Source organism: Pelophylax lessonae (assembly GCF_965119305.1).
Source record: "Pelophylax lessonae genome assembly, chromosome: 2".
Lineage (NCBI taxonomy): Eukaryota > Metazoa > Chordata > Amphibia > Anura > Ranidae > Pelophylax > Pelophylax lessonae.
Genome location: NC_138769.1, coordinates 599,393,127 through 599,399,523, shown reverse-complemented (window position 1 = coordinate 599,399,523; position 6,397 = coordinate 599,393,127).

The window sequence follows — 6,397 nt, the reverse complement described above, 5'->3', positions numbered from 1 at the left end:
TATATATATATATATATATATATATATATATATATATAGAGAGAGAGAGAGAGAGAGAGAGAGAGAGAGAGATGGGGGAGAAAGAGAGAGAGAGAGAGCGAGAGAGGGAGAGCGAGAGAGGGAGAGAGGGAGAGGGAGAGGGGGGAGAGAGGGAGAGGGAGAGAGAGAGAGAGGGAGAGAGAGAGGGAGAGGGCGACAGAGGGAGAGGGGAGAGAGGGAGAGGGAGAGGGGGGAGAGAGAGAGAGGGAGAGGGAGAGAGGGAGAGGGAGAGGGGGGAGAGAGGGAGAGGGAGAGAGGGAGAGGGAGAGAGAGAGAGAGAGGGAGAGGGGGGAGAGAGAGAGAGGGAGAGAGAGAGGGAGAGGGCGACAGAGGGAGAGGGGAGAGAGGGAGAGGGAGAGGGGGGAGAGAGAGAGAGGGAGAGAGAGAGGGAGAGGGCGACAGAGGGAGAGGGGAGAGAGAGGGGGGAGAGAGGGAGAGGGAGAGAGAGAGGGAGGGAGAGAGAGGGAGAGAGAGTGACTATTTTAATGGCAAAAACATACATCGTTTTGGCAATGTCATTCCTCAAAGATGTAGAGGGCAAAGAAGCTACATTATCAGAGTGTTCCGAGGTTACATACTCCACCAATTATTATGTGTTAAATTATATGTTGTCCTTGTAAAGAGTGTATAGATGGAATACAAAAGGCAGTTGGTGTTAAAAATGGAAACTCAGATCTTACATACCAAAATACAAAGTTCTCCTCTGGGTTGGTGGAGGGTTCCTGGGTATCCAGGTAGGTAGATATCTGCCTAGTAAATTAACCTAGCAAGCTAAGGAGCCTTGTTCAGGATCCCAATTTTACTTTACACCAAACAGCCCGCATGTGGTAAAGCAATAACTGAAGGAAAATAAAACCATAAAACAGCTTCCAAAAGCTGCAACAAATGTACACCCAGGCGACAGTCATTTCCTGAATGTGTCCAGGGCATATGGGGCCCTAAAACAGAAAGGCCAGCTCAAATGTGAGGGGATTTTACAACAGCCCGCTTTCTTCATTGTATCTGAAGGTGACACTCACTTTACACCTCCAAAACCATTAAGAGCCACACATTTCCAATCCGGGAGAACTAGGCCTAATATTAGAAGCAGTTAACGCCGCCCTGGGTAGAGCTGATGCCACTGAAGTGATTTCCCTTCTAAGTGACACGGGTGGGTATTGCAAACGTTTGACTTGATCTCACAGCTCAGACAGAAAGATTGACAGACAGAAAAAGATGATTGCATATAATAGGACAAAATGACACACAGAAAGCGATGCTTGTATACAATAGGGAAAGAAAATCACACAGCTTGTATACTCTAGCAAAAAAAAAACACACAGAGACGCTTGTATATAGCAAAAAACTAATAAATAACACACAGAAAAAGGTTCTTGTATACACTAGCAAAAAAAAAATCACACGCTTGACTACACCAGCAAAAATAATACACAGAAAGAGATGTTTGTATACACCAGTAAAATAATAAACAAAAAGAGATGCTTGTATACACCAGCAAAAAAAAAAAAAATCACACACATAGAGATGCTTGTATACACCAGCAAAAATAATGCACCTAAAGTGATGCTTGTATACCCCAGCAAAAATAATGCACATAAAGTGATGCTTGTATACCCCAGCAAAAAAAAAAAAAAAACGCACACATAAAGAGATGCTTGTATACACCAGCAAAAATAAGGCACAGAAAGGGATGCTTGTATACACCAGCAAAAATTTCACAGAAATAGACGCTTGCATACACCAGCAAAAAAAATCACACACATAAGAGATGCTTGTACACACCAGCAAAAATAATACACATAAAGAGATGCTTGTATACAACAGCAAAAATAATACACATAAAGTGATGCTTGTATACAACAGCAAAAATAATACACATAAAGTGATGCTTGTATACACCAGTAAAAATAATACACAGAAAGAGATGCTTGTATACACCAGCAAAAAAAAAAAATCACATACATAAAGAGATGCTTGTATACACCAGAAAAAAGAAATGATTTGTACATAATAGCAAACAGGCAAAGAAGATTCCTGCATACACTAGCAAAACGTCATAAACAGAAGAAGATGCTTGCATACACCAGCCAAAAAAAATCGCACACAGAAAGAGATGTTCACATATGATAGCAAGAAGTCACAGACGATATGCTTGTATATGCCATCAAAAAAAATCACACACTTGGAAAAAGTTGTTTGTATACACCAGCGAAAAAAAAAAAAGAATGCAAAAAACAGAGATGCTTGTGTACACTAGCAAAAAAACTCACACACAGAAAGAGATGCTTGTGTATACCAGCAAAAAAAAAAAAAATCACACAGAAAGAGATGCTTGTGTATACTAGCAAATAAAAATCACACACAGAAAGAGATGCTTGTGTATACTAGCAAATAAAATCACACACAGAAAGAGATGCTTGTGTATACTAGCAGAAAAATCACACAAAGAAAGAGATGCTTGTGTATACTAGCAAATAAAAATCACACACAGAAAGAGATGCTTGTGTATACTAGCAAATAAAATCACACACAGAAAGAGATGCTTGTGTATACTAGCAGAAAAATCACACAAAGAAAGAGATGCTTGTGTATACTAGCAGAAAAATCACACAAAGAAAGAGATGCTTGTGTATACTAGCAGAAAAATCACACAACGAAAGAGATGCTTATGTATACTAGCAAAAAAAAATCACACACAGAAAGAGATGCTTGTATATACCAGCAAAAAAACACACAAATAGATGCATGTATACACCAGCAAAAAAAAAAAAAAAAACACAAAAAAAAAAAGAGATGCTTGTATACACTAGCAAAAATCACACACACACACACACACACATAGATATGCTTGTATATATATATTGGCAAAAAACACACAGTGGGGATTTACTAAAACTGGTGCACTCAGAATCTGGTGCAGCTGTGCATTGTAGCCAATCAGCTTCTATCTTCCGCTTGTTCAATTAAGCTTTGCCAATAAAAACTGGAAGCTGATTGGTTTATATGCAGAGCTGCACAACCCTTTATGTGCTGTAAATAATCCCCACAGAAAGATGCTTCTAGCACTAGTAAAAGATGATAGTATACACCAGCAGAATCACACAGAAAGAGATGCTTGTGTACATCATCAGCAAAACAGACAAAGGGGTGCTTGTGTACACATGGAAAACACTCTCACACACACACTTACTAATGCTTAGCAACAAGCTTAACTATAGAACGCATAAAAAGCAATTGCATTTGCATTGACTAGTCAATTCTCCTTATACTTCTCTGTCCTGCATGTGGACCAGTCTTTGGTGTATTTCCATTGTATTTCTCTTGCATGTACCATATCCCATGTTCTGCTTTCAACCTTGCTAACTTTGCTACTGAGGCCTAAATATTTTCATTGTGTTGTCCCTCTCTATTAATACTTTTTTTTTTTTTCTACATCACTCCCTTTTATAAAACGACTCATTTTTTTTTTTTTTTTTTAAAAAGTAAAATTTCCCCAGCCTGTGTTCACTTTTACACAACCGGTCAGGTTCAAGTAAATTTCTCTTGGTAATGGTTTATGCCAGGTTCTGGACTGTTTATTTTAAATAAGTTCTGGGTGAAATTATTTTTTTTAATAAATCGATCATATAGCCTGTATGTCTCTGTATGGCCTACCATATCCCCTATTTGCCCCTACCCCTGAACCCCTCATGGACTCTTTAACTTTGCTTCTCTCTCCACCTGTCATCAAATTATTTTGGACTCTCTATTCCCATCTTCTAACCCAGTGGTTCTCAACTCCAGTCCTCAGGTCCCACCAACAGGCCAGATTTTAAGTATCACCTTGGGGAGAAGCAGATTAGAATACTGCAATCACTGAGCAGCAAATGATATCACCTGTGATGTATTTCAGTTTTCTTGCTAATCTGGCCTGTTAGTGGGTCCTGAGGACTGGAGTTGAGAACCACTGTTCTAACCCAACATGTCCTTAACTTTGCCCCAGCATTAATGCATAGTTCAGCTGTATGTACAGAAGGAAGCCTATACATGTTATTCACTAACATCTCCTATTTGGAAGGCTTTTAGTTAAAAAAAAAAGAAAAAAAGAAAAAGAAAAACGTCTGTGTGCTTCATGATAGAGCGTTAAACTCTGTCCGATCATTTGCTGTATAATGAGATGAAGATAAGTTTATTGCTGATTCCACTTGGCGTTTATGCTGAAGTCAACAGCCCCAAACTCCAATCTTCAGAGGAAGACAAGATTCTGTTTTATGTGATTAAATTATTATATCATCTGAAATGTGCTATGGGAGGAAACGCTGTTACGGGTTGAAAAAAAGTAATTTGGGGGTAATATGGCTGTTCCAGAGGCCTCTGCAAACGATCATTGCTGTCTATAGATGACTTGGAATGGACGTAGTTACACGCCTGAAGGAGACGAGAGAAATTCTATCAACACTTTCTTTGATTAACCAATCAAAATTTCCTTCAAGAATCATTTAAAGAAAGGAGACTGTAACTCATGAAAAAGCTAACCAAGAATGTATTGCTCATTTTAATTTAACGTATCACTCCAAACAAGACAATATATACATTATTATGACAATGAATAACAAATCTGATGACACAATGCTCACAAAGTGCTTCTAAAAAAAATACGAATCATTTGGGGTTGAGAATGGAAGAAGACAACAAAGCAGTGCAAAAGAAGTAAACAAAAAGCAGATACATTGATTAGAAGCTTTTAAGGACTCTACTGGTGAGAATGGAAATACTTGTTAAGATTATAACTTATGAGACCTATTGTATGATGTAGAAAATATGTAATTCATAAAATACACACTATTGCAGCTACTAACACCACTACTACTAATAATAAGTACAACAGCAATAACAATAACACTAACATTTCGATTGCATAAGTTCTGTCATTTTAAATTATATATATATATATAAATTTATTGGGTGTTTATATTGTATGCACGTGTATGTATATATATATATATATATATATATATATATATATATGCAAATTTTACATAATTCACATATATAAGTAAATATATATCTATGTCTATATATATATATATATATATATATATTTATCCATATCTATCTATCTATCTATCTATCTATCTATCTTTATATATATATATATATATATATATATATATATATATATATATATATATATATATATATATATATATATATATGCCTTTAGAGTTTAGTGACCTTCACTCAAGAGAGATTACAATAAGAGTAATCATTTAAATAATACTTCCTAATTCTACTACTTTCTGTTTTTATTGGTCGCTAAAACAGCTGAAGCTTCCGTTTGAAGATGTTTGTCTTTGTTACATTCTGCAGAGTTAGGAAGCGTACATCGCACACATAAAAGCTGTTTTTAACTTTAGAACTCTTCCTCTCCTCGTAACTTTTAACTACCTGTTATAAAATTTATTGGTGGTGTGTAAAACAAGAATAAAAGCCATTGCCTTCTTCCGGTTGTTAGACAGCAAAGCCATTGTTGGGTGTGAGATAAGAGAAACAAATGAAAAAAAAAAAAAAAAAACAATATTGGGAAATAATAGTCTAAGCAACGGTTTAAATATCTACTTTTATAATTCCAAGCCTAATATCATAATTTTTTATGAAATAAAACATATCATAGGATGAAATATATCACAAAGGATAGCCATGCATATTAAAATAAAACGGTTATTCAAGATCAAACGGTAAATAAGTGACAAGAAATAAAGATACGTTGTTGGGACATATAGGAGAAAACCTAAACACACTCCACAATGAAACGAAATTTGAACAAAATAGTATAGACCAATATTTATTTGGAAACAACTTCAATGCAAATGTACTAGACTAATGTGACAGGGATTTCAGTAAACTATAACTAGCTCAAATAAAAAAGGTATTGGGGAAAAGAAAATGTGGAGAGGTGAATGGCAAAATAGATGTATTAAGCTGATTAGGTTATAGTTCTTAGGAAAATTTGAATTGTGTAGCTGTTGTGATATCAACCATAAACTGCAATAATGAATAATTATTCTATGTCTATTTCAGATATATTTGTATGTATGTTTTTGTGTGGTATTGATCATTTGTTATCTATAGAAAGACATGTCGAGGAACAACATTATTACTAGTATGCCAATAACGGTGTGTGTGTATTTGTGGGAGTGTGTGTGTTAGTGTATGAGAAAAAGATGTAGAGATGTGTATAATATCTAGCTATTTATTCTTAGAAATTCACAGATGTGTTTATGAATTCTAACCACAGAAAGCAATTGCCATGTGTGTGTGTGTGTGTGTGTGTGTGTGTGTGTGTGTCTGTTTGTGTGCACGAATATATTCATGTATC